The sequence below is a fragment of the Haliotis asinina genome, chromosome 9 (assembly GCF_037392515.1).
Source record: "Haliotis asinina isolate JCU_RB_2024 chromosome 9, JCU_Hal_asi_v2, whole genome shotgun sequence".
Classification (NCBI taxonomy): Eukaryota; Metazoa; Mollusca; class Gastropoda; order Lepetellida; family Haliotidae; genus Haliotis; species Haliotis asinina.
In genome coordinates, this window is record NC_090288.1 from 20,685,446 (window position 1) to 20,704,622 (window position 19,177).

Consider the following 19,177-nt stretch of genomic DNA (forward strand, 5'->3'; position numbering starts at 1 on the left):
TATGCACAGCATTGCATATGTGCATGTTATGCATCGCCAGAAACCCCACGGAAAGACCTTTCAAATGAATCATAGATATTAAAAATCCAAAGATGGATAACGAAATTAGAACGAAAGCCTATTTCGCCGTCGAAAAGGAACTAACATGCGGCATTACATACGGACATGCCTAGCATCTTTGCTCAACGTTGCACATGCACATGCCGTACACCGCCAGAAGCGAATTGAAATGCTCTTTCTAATGAATATAAGATATTAAAAGTCGCATCAGGCATGTAGATACTGTTAACCAAAGGATCCTGCGCTGATGGTGTTGGCTACGCACAGGACACGCGGCATGGCACGTAGACGTTTGCAGCTTGACATGCCAGTGTACATGGGCATGTTATACATCGTCTTGAACCCGATTTCCATGGGCTTTAATATGCACTAAAGATGTTAAGGGTCTTCGAAAGGAAAGAGAAATTATAATTAGGTATTGTGGGGTCGACATACGTCGGCGGCGGAAGTCAAGCGGGGTAGAAAAGCGGCACTATATGCAGACGTTTGCAGTTATGCACAGCATTGCATATGTGCATGTTATGCATCGCCAGAAACCCCACGGAAAGACCTTTCAAATGAATCATAGATATTAAAAATCCAAAGATGGATAACGAAATTAGAACGAAAGCCTATTTCGCCGTCGAAAAGGAACTAACATGCGGCATTACATACGGACATGCCTAGCATCTTTGCTCAACGTTGCACATGCACATGCCGTACACCGCCAGAAGCGAATTGAAATGCTCTTTCTAATGAATATAAGATATTAAAAGTCGCATCAGGCATGTAGATACTGTTAACCAAAGGATCCTGCGCTGATGGTGTTGGCTACGCACAGGACACGCGGCATGGCACGTAGACGTTTGCAGCTTGACATGCCAGTGTACATGGGCATGTTATACATCGTCTTGAACCCGATTTCCATGGGCTTCAATATTCACTATAAATGTTAAGGAAAGAGAAATTATAACTAGGTATTGTGGGGTCGACATACGTCGGCGGCGGAAGTCAAACGGGATAGAAAATCGGCACTATATGCAGACGTTTGCAGCTATGCACAGAATGGCTGATGTGCATGTTATGCATCGCTAGACACCACACGGAAAGACCTTTCAAATGAATCAGAGATATTAGAAATCCAAAGATGGATAACGAAATTAGAACGAAAGCCTATTTCCGCTACCGGCACCGTCGCGATAGAACTAACATGCGGCATTACATACGGACATGCCTAGCATCTTTGCTCAACGTTGCACATGCACATGCCGTACACCGCCAGAAGCGAATTGAAATGCTCTTTCTAATGAATATAAGATATTAAAAGTCGCATCAGGCATGTAGATACTGTTAACCAAAGGATCCTGCGCTGATGGTGTTGGCTACGCACAGGACACGCGACATGGCACGTAGACGTTTGCAGCTTGACATGCCAGTGTACATGGGCATGTTATACATCGTCTTGAACCCGATTTCCATGGGCTTTCATATTCACTATAAATGTTAAGGAAAGAGAAATTATAACTAGGTATTGGCGGGGTCGACATACGTCGGCGGCGGAAGTCAAACGGGGTAGAAAAGCGGCACTATATGCAGACGTTTGCAGCTATGCACAGCATTGCAGGTATGCATGGTATGCATCGCCAGAAACCCCACGGAAAGACCTTTCAAATGAATCATAGATATTAAAAATCCAAAGATGGATAACGAAATTAGAACAAAAGCCTATTTCGCCGTCGTAACGGAACTAACATGCGGCATTACATACGGACATGCCTAGCATCTTTGCTCAACGTTGCACATGCACATGCCGTACACCGCCAGAAGCGAATTGAAATGCTCTTTCTATTGAATATAAGATATTAAAAGTCGCATCAGGCATGTAGAGACTGTTAACCAAAGGATCCTGCGCTGATGGTGTTGGCGACGCACAGGACACGCGGCATGGCACGTAGACGTTTGCAGCTTGACATGCCAGTGTACATGGGCATGTTATACATCGTCTTGAACCCGATTTCCATGGGCTTCAATATTCACTATAAATGTTAAGGAAAGAGAAATTATAATTAGGTATTGTGGGGTCGACATACGTCGGCGGCGGAAGTCAAACGGGATAGAAAAGCGGCACTATATGCAGACGTTTGCAGCTATGCACAGAATGGCTGATGTGCATGTTATGCATCGCTAGACACCACACGGAAAGACCTTTCAAATGAATCAGAGATATTAGAAATCCAAAGATGGATAACGAAATTAGAACGAAAGCCTATTTCCGCTACCGGCACCGTCGCGATAGAACTAACATGCGGCATTACATACGGACATGCCTAGCATCTTTGCTCAACGTTGCACATGCACATGCCGTACACCGCCAGAAGCGAATTGAAATGCTATTTCTAATGAATATAAGATATTAAAGGTCGCATCAGGCATGTAGACATTGTTAACCAAAGGATCCTGCGCTGATGGTGTTGGCTACGCACAGGACACGCGGCATGGCACGTAGACGTTTGCAGCTTGACATGCCAGTGTACATGGGCATGTTATACATCGTCTTGAACCCGATTTCCATGGGCTTCAATATTCACTATAAATGTTAAGGAAAGAGAAATTATAACTAGGTATTGGCGGGGTCGACATACGTCGGCGGCGGAAGTCAAACGGGGTAGAAAATCGGCACTATATGCAGACGTTTGCAGCTATGCACAGAATGGCTGATGTGCATGTTATGCATCGCTAGACACCACACGGAAAGACCTTTCAAATGAATCAGAGATATTAGAAATCCAAAGATGGATAACGAAATTAGAACGAAAGCCTATTTCCGCTACCGGCACCGTCGCGATAGAACTAACATGCGGCATTACATACGGACATGCCTAGCATCTTTGCTCAACGTTGCACATGCACATGCCGTACACCGCCAGAAGCGAATTGAAATGCTATTTCTAATGAATATAAGATATTAAAGGTCGCATCAGGCATGTAGACATTGTTAACCAAAGGATCCTGCGCTGATGGTGTTGGCTACGCACAGGACACGCGGCATGACACGTAGACGTATGCAGCTTGACATGCCAGTGCACATGGGCATGTTATACATCGTCTTGAACCCGATTTCCATGGGCTTTAATATGCACTAAAGATGTTAAGGGTCTTCGAAAGGAAAGAGAAATTATAATTAGGTATTGTGGGGTCGACATACGTCGGCGGCGCAATTCAAGCGGGGTAGAAAAGCGGCACTATATGCAGACGTTTGCAGCTATGCACAGCATTGCAGGTATGCATGGTATGCATCGCCAGAAACCCCACGGAAAGACCTTTCAAATGAATCAGAGATATTAGAAATCCAAAGATGGATAACGAAATTAGAACGAAAGCCTATTTCGCCGTCGTAACGGAACTAACATGCGGCATTACATACGGACATGCCTAGCATCTTTGCTCAACGTTGCACATGCACATGCCGTACACCGCCAGAAGCGAATTGAAATGCTCTTTCTAATGCATATAAGATATTAAAAGTCGCATCAGGCATGTAGATACTGTTAACCAAAGGATCCTGCGCTGATGGTGTTGGCGACGCACAGGACACGCGGCATGACACGTAGACGTATGCAGCTTGACATGCCAGTGCACATGGGCATGTTATACATCGTCTTGAACCCGATTTCCATGGGCTTTAATATGCACTAAAGATGTTAAGGGTCTTCGAAAGGAAAGAGAAATTATAATTAGGTATTGTGGGGTCGACATACGTCGGCGGCGGAAGTCAAGCGGGGTAGAAAAGCGGCACTATATGCAGACGTTTGCAGTTATGCACAGCATTGCATATGTGCATGTTATGCATCGCCAGAAACCCCACGGAAAGACCTTTCAAATGAATCATAGATATTAAAAATCCAAAGATGGATAACGAAATTAGAACGAAAGCCTATTTCGCCGTCGAAAAGGAACTAACATGCGGCATTACATACGGACATGCCTAGCATCTTTGCTCAACGTTGCACATGCACATGCCGTACACCGCCAGAAGCGAATTGAAATGCTCTTTCTAATGAATATAAGATATTAAAAGTCGCATCAGGCATGTAGATACTGTTAACCAAAGGATCCTGCGCTGATGGTGTTGGCTACGCACAGGACACGCGACATGGCACGTAGACGTTTGCAGCTTGACATGCCAGTGTACATGGGCATGTTATACATCGTCTTGAACCCGATTTCCATGGGCTTTCATATTCACTATAAATGTTAAGGAAAGAGAAATTATAACTAGGTATTGGCGGGGTCGACATACGTCGGCGGCGGAAGTCAAACGGGGTAGAAAAGCGGCACTATATGCAGACGTTTGCAGCTATGCACAGCATTGCAGGTATGCATGGTATGCATCGCCAGAAACCCCACGGAAAGACCTTTCAAATGAATCATAGATATTAAAAATCCAAAGATGGATAACGAAATTAGAACAAAAGCCTATTTCGCCGTCGTAACGGAACTAACATGCGGCATTACATACGGACATGCCTAGCATCTTTGCTCAACGTTGCACATGCACATGCCGTACACCGCCAGAAGCGAATTGAAATGCTCTTTCTATTGAATATAAGATATTAAAAGTCGCATCAGGCATGTAGAGACTGTTAACCAAAGGATCCTGCGCTGATGGTGTTGGCGACGCACAGGACACGCGGCATGGCACGTAGACGTTTGCAGCTTGACATGCCAGTGTACATGGGCATGTTATACATCGTCTTGAACCCGATTTCCATGGGCTTCAATATTCACTATAAATGTTAAGGAAAGAGAAATTATAATTAGGTATTGTGGGGTCGACATACGTCGGCGGCGGAAGTCAAACGGGATAGAAAAGCGGCACTATATGCAGACGTTTGCAGCTATGCACAGAATGGCTGATGTGCATGTTATGCATCGCTAGACACCACACGGAAAGACCTTTCAAATGAATCAGAGATATTAGAAATCCAAAGATGGATAACGAAATTAGAACGAAAGCCTATTTCCGCTACCGGCACCGTCGCGATAGAACTAACATGCGGCATTACATACGGACATGCCTAGCATCTTTGCTCAACGTTGCACATGCACATGCCGTACACCGCCAGAAGCGAATTGAAATGCTATTTCTAATGAATATAAGATATTAAAGGTCGCATCAGGCATGTAGACATTGTTAACCAAAGGATCCTGCGCTGATGGTGTTGGCTACGCACAGGACACGCGGCATGACACGTAGACGTATGCAGCTTGACATGCCAGTGCACATGGGCATGTTATACATCGTCTTGAACCCGATTTCCATGGGCTTTAATATGCACTAAAGATGTTAAGGGTCTTCGAAAGGAAAGAGAAATTATAATTAGGTATTGTGGGGTCGACATACGTCGGCGGCGCAATTCAAGCGGGGTAGAAAAGCGGCACTATATGCAGACGTTTGCAGCTATGCACAGCATTGCAGGTATGCATGGTATGCATCGCCAGAAACCCCACGGAAAGACCTTTCAAATGAATCATAGATATTAAAAATCCAAAGATGGATAACGAAATTAGAACGAAAGCCTATTTCGCCGTCGAAAAGGAACTAACATGCGGCATTACATACGGACATGCCTAGCATCTTTGCTCAACGTTGCACATGCACATGCCGTACACCGCCAGAAGCGAATTGAAATGCTCTTTCTAATGAATATAAGATATTAAAAGTCGCATCAGGCATGTAGATACTGTTAACCAAAGGATCCTGCGCTGATGGTGTTGGCTACGCACAGGACACGCGGCATGGCACGTAGACGTTTGCAGCTTGACATGCCAGTGTACATGGGCATGTTATACATCGTCTTGAACCCGATTTCCATGGGCTTTCATATTCACTATAAATGTTAAGGAAAGAGAAATTATAACTAGGTATTGGCGGGGTCGACATACGTCGGCGGCGGAAGTCAAACGGGGTAGAAAAGCGGCACTATATGCAGACGTTTGCAGCTATGCACAGCATTGCAGGTATGCATGGTATGCATCGCCAGAAACCCCACGGAAAGACCTTTCAAATGAATCAGAGATATTAAAAATCCAAAGATGGATAACGAAATTAGAACAAAAGCCTATTTCGCCGTCGTAACGGAACTAACATGCGGCATTACATACGGACATGCCTAGCATCTTTGCTCAACGTTGCACATGCACATGCCGTACACCGCCAGAAGCGAATTGAAATGCTCTTTCTATTGAATATAAGATATTAAAAGTCGCATCAGGCATGTAGAGACTGTTAACCAAAGGATCCTGCGCTGATGGTGTTGGCGACGCACAGGACACGCGGCATGGCACGTAGACGTTTGCAGCTTGACATGCCAGTGTACATGGGCATGTTATACATCGTCTTGAACCCGATTTCCATGGGCTTTCATATTCACTATAAATGTTAAGGAAAGAGAAATTATAATTAGGTATTGGCGGGGTCGACATACGTCGGCGGCGGAAGTCAAACGGGGTAGAAAAGCGGCACTATATGCAGACGTTTGCAGCTATGCACAGCATTGCAGGTATGCATGGTATGCATCGCTAGACACCACACGGAAAGACCTTTCAAATGAATCAGAGATATTAGAAATCCAAAAATGGATAACGAAATTAGAACGAAAACCTATTTCCGCTACCGGCACCGTCGCGATAGAACTAACATGCGGCATTACATACGGACATGCCTAGCATCATTGCTCAACGTCGCACATGCACATGCCGTACACCGCCAGAAGCGAATTGAAATGCTATTTCTAATGAATATAAGATAATAAAAGTCGCACCAGGCATGTAGACATTGTTAACCAAAGGATCCTGCGCTGATGGTGTTAGCGACGCACAGGACACGCGGCATGACACGTAGAGGTATGCAGTCTGACATGCCAGTGCACATGGGCATGTTATACATCGTCTTGAACCCGATTTCCATGGGCTTTAATATGCACTAAAGATGTTAAGGGTCTTCGAAAGGAAAGAGAAATTATAATTAGGTATTGTGGGGTCGACATACGTCGGCGGCGGAAGTCAAACGGGGTAGAAAAGCGGCACTATATGCAGACGTTTGCAGTTATGCACAGCATTGCATATGTGCATGTTATGCATCGCCAGAAACCCCACGGAAAGACCTTTCAAATGAATCATAGATATTAAAAATCCAAAGATGGATAACGAAATTAGAACGAAAGCCTATTTCGCCGTCGAAAAGGAACTAACATGCGGCATTACATACGGACATGCCTAGCATCTTTGCTCAACGTTGCACATGCACATGCCGTACACCGCCAGAAGCGAATTGAAATGCTCTTTCTAATGAATATAAGATATTAAAAGTCGCATCAGGCATGTAGATACTGTTAACCAAAGGATCCTGCGCTGATGGTGTTGGCTACGCACAGGACACGCGGCATGGCACGTAGACGTTTGCAGCTTGACATGCCAGTGTACATGGGCATGTTATACATCGTCTTGAACCCGATTTCCATGGGCTTTAATATGCACTAAAGATGTTAAGGGTCTTCGAAAGGAAAGAGAAATTATAATTAGGTATTGTGGGGTCGACATACGTCGGCGGCGGAAGTCAAGCGGGGTAGAAAAGCGGCACTATATGCAGACGTTTGCAGTTATGCACAGCATTGCATATGTGCATGTTATGCATCGCCAGAAACCCCACGGAAAGACCTTTCAAATGAATCATAGATATTAAAAATCCAAAGATGGATAACGAAATTAGAACGAAAGCCTATTTCGCCGTCGAAAAGGAACTAACATGCGGCATTACATACGGACATGCCTAGCATCTTTGCTCAACGTTGCACATGCACATGCCGTACACCGCCAGAAGCGAATTGAAATGCTCTTTCTAATGAATATAAGATATTAAAAGTCGCATCAGGCATGTAGATACTGTTAACCAAAGGATCCTGCGCTGATGGTGTTGGCTACGCACAGGACACGCGACATGGCACGTAGACGTTTGCAGCTTGACATGCCAGTGTACATGGGCATGTTATACATCGTCTTGAACCCGATTTCCATGGGCTTTCATATTCACTATAAATGTTAAGGAAAGAGAAATTATAACTAGGTATTGGCGGGGTCGACATACGTCGGCGGCGGAAGTCAAACGGGGTAGAAAAGCGGCACTATATGCAGACGTTTGCAGCTATGCACAGCATTGCAGGTATGCATGGTATGCATCGCCAGAAACCCCACGGAAAGACCTTTCAAATGAATCATAGATATTAAAAATCCAAAGATGGATAACGAAATTAGAACAAAAGCCTATTTCGCCGTCGTAACGGAACTAACATGCGGCATTACATACGGACATGCCTAGCATCTTTGCTCAACGTTGCACATGCACATGCCGTACACCGCCAGAAGCGAATTGAAATGCTCTTTCTATTGAATATAAGATATTAAAAGTCGCATCAGGCATGTAGAGACTGTTAACCAAAGGATCCTGCGCTGATGGTGTTGGCGACGCACAGGACACGCGGCATGGCACGTAGACGTTTGCAGCTTGACATGCCAGTGTACATGGGCATGTTATACATCGTCTTGAACCCGATTTCCATGGGCTTCAATATTCACTATAAATGTTAAGGAAAGAGAAATTATAATTAGGTATTGTGGGGTCGACATACGTCGGCGGCGGAAGTCAAACGGGATAGAAAAGCGGCACTATATGCAGACGTTTGCAGCTATGCACAGAATGGCTGATGTGCATGTTATGCATCGCTAGACACCACACGGAAAGACCTTTCAAATGAATCAGAGATATTAGAAATCCAAAGATGGATAACGAAATTAGAACGAAAGCCTATTTCCGCTACCGGCACCGTCGCGATAGAACTAACATGCGGCATTACATACGGACATGCCTAGCATCTTTGCTCAACGTTGCACATGCACATGCCGTACACCGCCAGAAGCGAATTGAAATGCTATTTCTAATGAATATAAGATATTAAAGGTCGCATCAGGCATGTAGACATTGTTAACCAAAGGATCCTGCGCTGATGGTGTTGGCTACGCACAGGACACGCGGCATGACACGTAGACGTATGCAGCTTGACATGCCAGTGCACATGGGCATGTTATACATCGTCTTGAACCCGATTTCCATGGGCTTTAATATGCACTAAAGATGTTAAGGGTCTTCGAAAGGAAAGAGAAATTATAATTAGGTATTGTGGGGTCGACATACGTCGGCGGCGCAATTCAAGCGGGGTAGAAAAGCGGCACTATATGCAGACGTTTGCAGCTATGCACAGCATTGCAGGTATGCATGGTATGCATCGCCAGAAACCCCACGGAAAGACCTTTCAAATGAATCATAGATATTAGAAATCCAAAGATGGATAACGAAATTAGAACGAAAGCCTATTTCGCCGTCGTAACGGAACTAACATGCGGCATTACATACGGACATGCCTAGCATCTTTGCTCAACGTTGCACATGCACATGCCGTACACCACCAGAAGCGAATTGAAATGCTCTTTCTAATGCATATAAGATATTAAAAGTCGCATCAGGCATGTAGATACTGTTAACCAAAGGATCCTGCGCTGATGGTGTTGGCGACGCACAGGACACGCGGCATGACACGTAGACGTATGCAGCTTGACATGCCAGTGCACATGGGCATGTTATACATCGTCTTGAACCCGATTTCCATGGGCTTTAATATGCACTAAAGATGTTAAGGGTCTTCGAAAGGAAAGAGAAATTATAATTAGGTATTGTGGGGTCGACATACGTCGGCGGCGGAAGTCAAGCGGGGTAGAAAAGCGGCACTATATGCAGACGTTTGCAGTTATGCACAGCATTGCATATGTGCATGTTATGCATCGCCAGAAACCCCACGGAAAGACCTTTCAAATGAATCATAGATATTAAAAATCCAAAGATGGATAACGAAATTAGAACGAAAGCCTATTTCGCCGTCGAAAAGGAACTAACATGCGGCATTACATACGGACATGCCTAGCATCTTTGCTCAACGTTGCACATGCACATGCCGTACACCGCCAGAAGCGAATTGAAATGCTCTTTCTAATGAATATAAGATATTAAAAGTCGCATCAGGCATGTAGATACTGTTAACCAAAGGATCCTGCGCTGATGGTGTTGGCGACGCACAGGACACGCGGCATGGCACGTAGACGTTTGCAGCTTGACATGCCAGTGTACATGGGCATGTTATACATCGTCTTGAACCCGATTTCCATGGGCTTTCATATTCACTATAAATGTTAAGGAAAGAGAAATTATAACTAGGTATTGGCGGGGTCGACATACGTCGGCGGCGGAAGTCAAACGGGGTAGAAAAGCGGCACTATATGCAGACGTTTGCAGTTATGCACAGCATTGCAGGTATGCATGGTATGCATCGCCAGAAACCCCACGGAAAGACCTTTCAAATGAATCATAGATATTAAAAATCCAAAGATGGATAACGAAATTAGAACAAAAGCGTATTTCGCCGTCGTAACGGAACTAACATGCGGCATTACATACGGACATGCCTAGCATCTTTGCTCAACGTTGCACATGCACATGCCGTACACCGCCAGAAGCGAATTGAAATGCTCTTTCTATTGAATATAAGATATTAAAAGTCGCATCAGGCATGTAGAGACTGTTAACCAAAGGATCCTGCGCTGATGGTGTTGGCTACGCACAGGACACGCGGCATGGCACGTAGACGTTTGCAGCTTGACATGCCAGTGTACATGGGCATGTTATACATCGTCTTGAACCCGATTTCCATGGGCTTTCATATTCACTATAAATGTTAAGGAAAGAGAAATTATAATTAGGTATTGGCGGGGTCGACATACGTCGGCGGCGGAAGTCAAACGGGATAGAAAAGCGGCACTATATGCAGACGTTTGCAGCTATGCACAGCATTGCAGGTATGCATGGTATGCATCGCCAGAAACCCCACGGAAAGACCTTTCAAATGAATCATAGATATTAAAAATCCAAAGATGGATAACGAAATTAGAACAAAAGCCTATTTCGCCGTCGTAACGGAACTAACATGCGGCATTACATACGGACATGCCTAGCATCTTTGCTCAACGTTGCACATGCACATGCCGTACACCGCCAGAAGCGAATTGAAATGCTCTTTCTAATGAATATAAGATATTAAAAGTCGCATCAGGTATGTAGAGACTGTTAATCAAAGGATCCTGCGCTGATGGTGTTGGCGACGCACAGGACACGCGGCATGACACGTAGACGTATGCAGCTTGACATGCCAGTGCACATGGGCATGTTATACATCGTCTTGAACCCGATTTCCATGGGCTTTCATATTCACTATAAATGTTAAGGAAAGGGAAAGTATTAGGAGGTATTGGCGGGGTCGACATACGTCGGCGGCGCAATTCAAGCGGGGTAGAAAAGCGGCACTATATGCAGACGTTTGCAGCTATGCACAGAATGGCAGATGTGCATGTTATGCATCACCAGACACCACACGGAAAGACATTTCAAATGAATCAAAGATATTAGAAATCCAAAAATGGATAACGAAATTAGAACGAAAACCTATTTCCGCTACCGGCACCGTCGCGATAGAACTAACATGCGGCATTACATACGGACATGCCTAGCATCATTGCTCAACGTCGCACATGCACATGCCGTACACCGCCAGAAGCGAAAGTCGCACCAGGCATGTAGACATTGTTAACCAAAGGATCCTGCGCTGATGGTGTTAGCGACGCACAGGACACGCGGCATGAAACGTAGAGGTATGCAGTCTGACATGCCAGTGCACATGGGCATGTTATACATCGTCTAGAACCCGATTTCCATGGGCTTTAATATGCACTAAAGATGTTAAGGGTCTTCGAAAGGAAAGAGAAATTATAATTAGGTATTGTGGGGTCGACATACGTCGGCGGCGGAAGTCAAGCGGGGTAGAAAAGCGGCACTATATGCAGACGTTTGCAGTTATGCACAGCATTGCATATGTGCATGTTATGCATCGCCAGAAACCCCACGGAAAGACCTTTCAAATGAATCATAGATATTAAAAATCCAAAGATGGATAACGAAATTAGAACGAAAGCCTATTTCGCCGTCGAAAAGGAACTAACATGCGGCATTACATACGGACATGCCTAGCATCTTTGCTCAACGTTGCACATGCACATGCCGTACACCGCCAGAAGCGAATTGAAATGCTCTTTCTAATGAATATAAGATATTAAAAGTCGCATCAGGCATGTAGATACTGTTAACCAAAGGATCCTGCGCTGAAGGTGTTGGCGACGCACAGGACACGCGGCATGACACGTAGACGTATGCAGCTTGACATGCCAGTGCACATGGGCATGTTATACATCGTGTTGAACCCGATTTCCATGGGCTTTCATATTCACTATAAATGCTAAGGAAAGAGAAATTATAATTAGGTATTGGCGGGGTCGACATACGTCGGCGGCGGAAGTCAAACGGGATAGAAAATCGGCACTATATGCAGACGTTTGCAGCTATGCACAGAATGGCTGATGTGCATGTTATGCATCGCTAGACACCACACGGAAAGACCTTTCAAATGAATCAGAGATATTAGAAATCCAAAGATGGATAACGAAATTAGAACGAAAGCCTATTTCCGCTACCGGCACCGTCGCGATAGAACTAACATGCGGCATTACATACGGACATGCCTAGCATCTTTGCTCAACGTTGCACATGCACATGCCGTACACCGCCAGAAGCGAATTGAAATGCTCTTTCTAATGAATATAAGATATTAAAGGTCGCATCAGGCATGTAGACATTATTAACCAAAGGATCCTGCGCAGATGGTGTTGGCGACGCACAGGACACTCGGCATGACACGTAGACGTTTGCAGCCTGACATGCCAGTGCACATGGGCATTTTATACATCGTGTTGAACCCGATTTCCATGGGCTTCAATATTCACTATAAATGTTAAGGAAAGAGAAATTATAATTAGGTATTGTGGGGTCGACATACGTCGGCGGCGGAAGTCAAACGGGATAGAAAATCGGCACTATATGCAGACGTTTGCAGCTATGCACAGAATGGCTGATGTGCATGTTATGCATCACCAGACACCACACGGAAAGACCTTTCAAATGAATCAGAGATATTAGAAATCCAAAGATGGATAACGAAATTAGAACAAAAGCCTATTTCCGCTACCGGCACCGTCGCGATAGAACTAACATGCGGCATTACATACGGACATGCCTAGCATCTTTGCTCAACGTTGCACATGCACATGCCGTACACCGCCAGAAGCGAATTGAAATGCTCTTTCTAATGAATATAAGATATTAAAAGTCGCATCAGGCATGTAGACATTGTTAACCAAAGGATCCTGCGCTGATGGTGTTGGCTACGCACAGGACACGCGGCATGACACGTAGACGTATGCAGCTTGACATGCCAGTGCACATGGGCATGTTATACATCGTCTTGAACCCGATTTCCATGGGCTTTAATATGCACTATAGATGTTAAGGGTCTTCGAAAGGAAAGAGAAATTATAATTAGGTATTGTGGGGTCGACATACGTCGGCGGCGCAATTCAAGCGGGGTAGAAAAGCGGCACTATATGCAGACGTTTGCAGCTATGCACAGCATTGCAGGTATGCATGGTATGCATCGCCAGAAACCCCACGGAAAGACCTTTCAAATGAATCATAGATATTAAAAATCCAAAGATGGATAACGAAATTAGAACAAAAGCCTATTTCGCCGTCGTAACGGAACTAACATGCGGCATTACATACGGACATGCCTAGCATCTTTGCTCAACGTTGCACATGCACATGCCGTACACCGCCAGAAGCGAATTGAAATGCTCTTTCTAATGAATATAAGATATTAAAAGTCGCATCAGGCATGTAGAGACTGTTAATCAAAGGATCCTGCGCTGATGGTGTTGGCGACGCACAGGACACGCGGCATGACACGTAGACGTATGCAGCTTGACATGCCAGTGCACATGGGCATGTTATACATCGTCTTGAACCCGATTTCCATGGGCTTTCATATTCACTATAAATGTTAAGGAAAGGGAAAGTATTAGGAGGTATTGGCGGGGTCGACATACGTCGGCGGCGCAATTCAAGCGGGGTAGAAAAGCGGCACTATATGCAGACGTTTGCAGCTATGCACAGAATGGCAGATGTGCATGTTATGCATCACCAGACACCACACGGAAAGACATTTCAAATGAATCAAAGATATTAGAAATCCAAAAATGGATAACGAAATTAGAACGAAAACCTATTTCCGCTACCGGCACCGTCGCGATAGAACTAACATGCGGCATTACATACGGACATGCCTAGCATCATTGCTCAACGTCGCACATGCACATGCCGTACACCGCCAGAAGCGAAAGTCGCACCAGGCATGTAGACATTGTTAACCAAAGGATCCTGCGCTGATGGTGTTAGCGACGCACAGGACACGCGGCATGAAACGTAGAGGTATGCAGTCTGACATGCCAGTGCACATGGGCATGTTATACATCGTCTAGAACCCGATTTCCATGGGCTTTAATATGCACTAAAGATGTTAAGGGTCTTCGAAAGGAAAGAGAAATTATAATTAGGTATTGTGGGGTCGACATACGTCGGCGGCGGAAGTCAAGCGGGGTAGAAAAGCGGCACTATATGCAGACGTTTGCAGTTATGCACAGCATTGCATATGTGCATGTTATGCATCGCCAGAAACCCCACGGAAAGACCTTTCAAATGAATCATAGATATTAAAAATCCAAAGATGGATAACGAAATTAGAACGAAAGCCTATTTCGCCGTCGAAAAGGAACTAACATGCGGCATTACATACGGACATGCCTAGCATCTTTGCTCAACGTTGCACATGCACATGCCGTACACCGCCAGAAGCGAATTGAAATGCTCTTTCTAATGAATATAAGATATTAAAAGTCGCATCAGGCATGTAGATACTGTTAACCAAAGGATCCTGCGCTGAAGGTGTTGGCGACGCACAGGACACGCGGCATGACACGTAGACGTATGCAGCTTGACATGCCAGTGCACATGGGCATGTTATACATCGTGTTGAACCCGATTTCCATGGGCTTTCATATTCACTATAAATGCTAAGGAAAGAGAAATTATAATTAGGTATTGGCGGGGTCGACATACGTCGGCGGCGGAAGTCAAACGGGATAGAAAATCGGCACTATATGCAGACGTTTGCAGCTATGCACAGAATGGCTGATGTGCATGTTATGCATCGCTAGACACCACACGGAAAGACCTTTCAAATGAATCAGAGATATTAGAAATCCAAAGATGGATAACGAAATTAGAACGAAAGCCTATTTCCGCTACCGGCACCGTCGCGATAGAACTAACATGCGGCATTACATACGGACATGCCTAGCATCTTTGCTCAACGTTGCACATGCACATGCCGTACACCGCCAGAAGCGAATTGAAATGCTCTTTCTAATGAATATAAGATATTAAAGGTCGCATCAGGCATGTAGACATTATTAACCAAAGGATCCTGCGCAGATGGTGTTGGCGACGCACAGGACACTCGGCATGACACGTAGACGTTTGCAGCCTGACATGCCAGTGCACATGGGCATTTTATACATCGTGTTGAACCCGATTTCCATGGGCTTCAATATTCACTATAAATGTTAAGGAAAGAGAAATTATAATTAGGTATTGTGGGGTCGACATACGTCGGCGGCGGAAGTCAAACGGGATAGAAAATCGGCACTATATGCAGACGTTTGCAGCTATGCACAGAATGGCTGATGTGCATGTTATGCATCACCAGACACCACACGGAAAGACCTTTCAAATGAATCAGAGATATTAGAAATCCAAAGATGGATAACGAAATTAGAACAAAAGCCTATTTCCGCTACCGGCACCGTCGCGATAGAACTAACATGCGGCATTACATACGGACATGCCTAGCATCTTTGCTCAACGTTGCACATGCACATGCCGTACACCGCCAGAAGCGAATTGAAATGCTCTTTCTAATGAATATAAGATATTAAAAGTCGCATCAGGCATGTAGACATTGTTAACCAAAGGATCCTGCGCTGATGGTGTTGGCTACGCACAGGACACGCGGCATGACACGTAGACGTATGCAGCTTGACATGCCAGTGCACATGGGCATGTTATACATCGTCTTGAACCCGATTTCCATGGGCTTTAATATGCACTATAGATGTTAAGGGTCTTCGAAAGGAAAGAGAAATTATAATTAGGTATTGTGGGGTCGACATACGTCGGCGGCGCAATTCAAGCGGGGTAGAAAAGCGGCACTATATGCAGACGTTTGCAGCTATGCACAGAATGGCAGATGTGCATGTTATGCATCACCATACACCACACGGAAAGACATTTCAAATGAATCAAAGATATTAGAAATCCAAAAATGGATAACGAAATTAGAACGAAAACCTATTTCCGCTACCGGCACCGTCGCGATAGAACTAACATGCGGCATTACATACGGACATGCCTAGCATCATTGCTCAACGTCGCACATGCACATGCCGTACACCGCCAGAAGCGAATTGAAATGCTATTTCTAATGAATATAAGATAATAAAAGTCGCACCAGGCATGTAGACATTGTTAACCAAAGGATCCTGCGCTGATGGTGTTAGCGACGCACAGGACACGCGGCATGACACGTAGAGGTATGCAGTCTGACATGCCAGTGCACATGGGCATGTTATACATCGTCTTGAACCCGATTTCCATGGGCTTTAATATGCACTAAAGATGTTAAGGAAAGAGAAATTATAATTAGGTATTGTGGGGTCGACATACGTCGGCGGCGGAAGTCAAGCGGGGTAGAAAAGCGGCACTATATGCAGACGTTTGCAGTTATGCACAGCATTGCATATGTGCATGTTATGCATCGCCAGAAACCCCACGGAAAGACCTTTCAAATGAATCATAGATATTAAAAATCCAAAGATGGATAACGAAATTAGAACGAAAGCCTATTTCGCCGTCGAAAAGGAACTAACATGCGGCATTACATACGGACATGCCTAGCATCTTTGCTCAACGTTGCACATGCACATGCCGTACACCGCCAGAAGCGAATTGAAATGCTCTTTCTAATGAATATAAGATATTAAAAGTCGCATCAGGCATGTAGATACTGTTAACCAAAGGATCCTGCGCTGATGGTGTTGGCTACGCACAGGACACGCGGCATGGCACGTAGACGTTTGCAGCTTGACATGCCAGTGTACATGGGCATGTTATACATCGTCTTGAACCCGATTTCCATGGGCTTCAATATTCACTATAAATGTTAAGGAAAGAGAAATTATAATTAGGTATTGTGGGGTCGACATACGTCGGCGGCGGAAGTCAAACGGGATAGAAAATCGGCACTATATGCAGACGTTTGCAGCTATGCACAGAATGGCTGATGTGCATGTTATGCATCGCTAGACACCACACGGAAAGACCTTTCAAATGAATCAGAGATATTAGAAATCCAAAGATGGATAACGAAATTAGAACGAAAGCCTATTTCCGCTACCGGCACCGTCGCGATAGAACTAACATGCGGCATTACATACGGACATGCCTAGCATCTTTGCTCAACGTTGCACATGCACATGCCGTACACCGCCAGAAGCGAATTGAAATGCTATTTCTAATGAATATAAGATATTAAAGGTCGCATCAGGCATGTAGACATTGTTAACCAAAGGATCCTGCGCTGATGGTGTTGGCTACGCACAGGACACGCGGCATGACACGTAGACGTATGCAGCTTGACATGCCAGTGCACATGGGCATGTTATACATCGTCTTGAACCCGATTTCCATGGGCTTTAATATGCACTAAAGATGTTAAGGGTCTTCGAAAGGAAAGAGAAATTATAATTAGGTATTGTGGGGTCGACATACGTCGGCGGCGCAATTCAAGCGGGGTAGAAAAGCGGCACTATATGCAGACGTTTGCAGCTATGCACAGCATTGCAGGTATGCATGGTATGCATCGCCAGAAACCCCACGGAAAGACCTTTCAAATGAATCATAGATATTAGAAATCCAAAGATGGATAACGAAATTAGAACGAAAGCCTATTTCGCCGTCGTAACGGAACTAACATGCGGCATTACATACGGACATGCCTAGCATCTTTGCTCAACGTTGCACATGCACATGCCGTACACCGCCAGAAGCGAATTGAAATGCTCTTTCTAATGCATATAAGATATTAAAAGTCGCATCAGGCATGTAGATACTGTTAACCAAAGGATCCTGCGCTGATGGTGTTGGCGACGCACAGGACACGCGGCATGACACGTAGACGTATGCAGCTTGACATGCCAGTGTACATGGGCATGTTATACATCGTCTTGAACCCGATTTCCATGGGCTTTAATATGCACTAAAGATGTTAAGGGTCTTCGAAAGGAAAGAGAAATTATAATTAGGTATTGTGGGGTCGACATACGTCGGCGGCGGAAGTCAAACGGGGTAGAAAAGCGGCACTATATGCAGACGTTTGCAGCTATGCACAGCATTGCAGGTATGCATGGTATGCATCGCCAGAAACCCCACGGAAAGACCTTTCAAATGAATCATAGATATTAAAAATCCAAAGATGGATAACGAAATTAGAACAAAAGCCTATTTCGCCGTCGTAACGGAACTAACATGCGGCATTACATACGGACATGCCTAGCATCTTTGCTCAACGTTGCACATGCACATGCCGTACACCGCCAGAAGCGAATTGAAATGCTCTTTCTATTGAATATAAGATATTAAAAGTCGCATCAGGCATGTAGAGACTGTTAACCAAAGGATCCTGCGCTGATGGTGTTGGCGACGCACAGGACACGCGGCATGGCACGTAGACGTTTGCAGCTTGACATGCCAGTGTACATGGGCATGTTATACATCGTCTTGAACCCGATTTCCATGGGCTTTCATATTCACTATAAATGTTAAGGAAAGAGAAATTATAATTAGGTATTGGCGGGGTCGACATACGTCGGCGGCGGAAGTCAAACGGGGTAGAAAAGCGGCACTATATGCAGACGT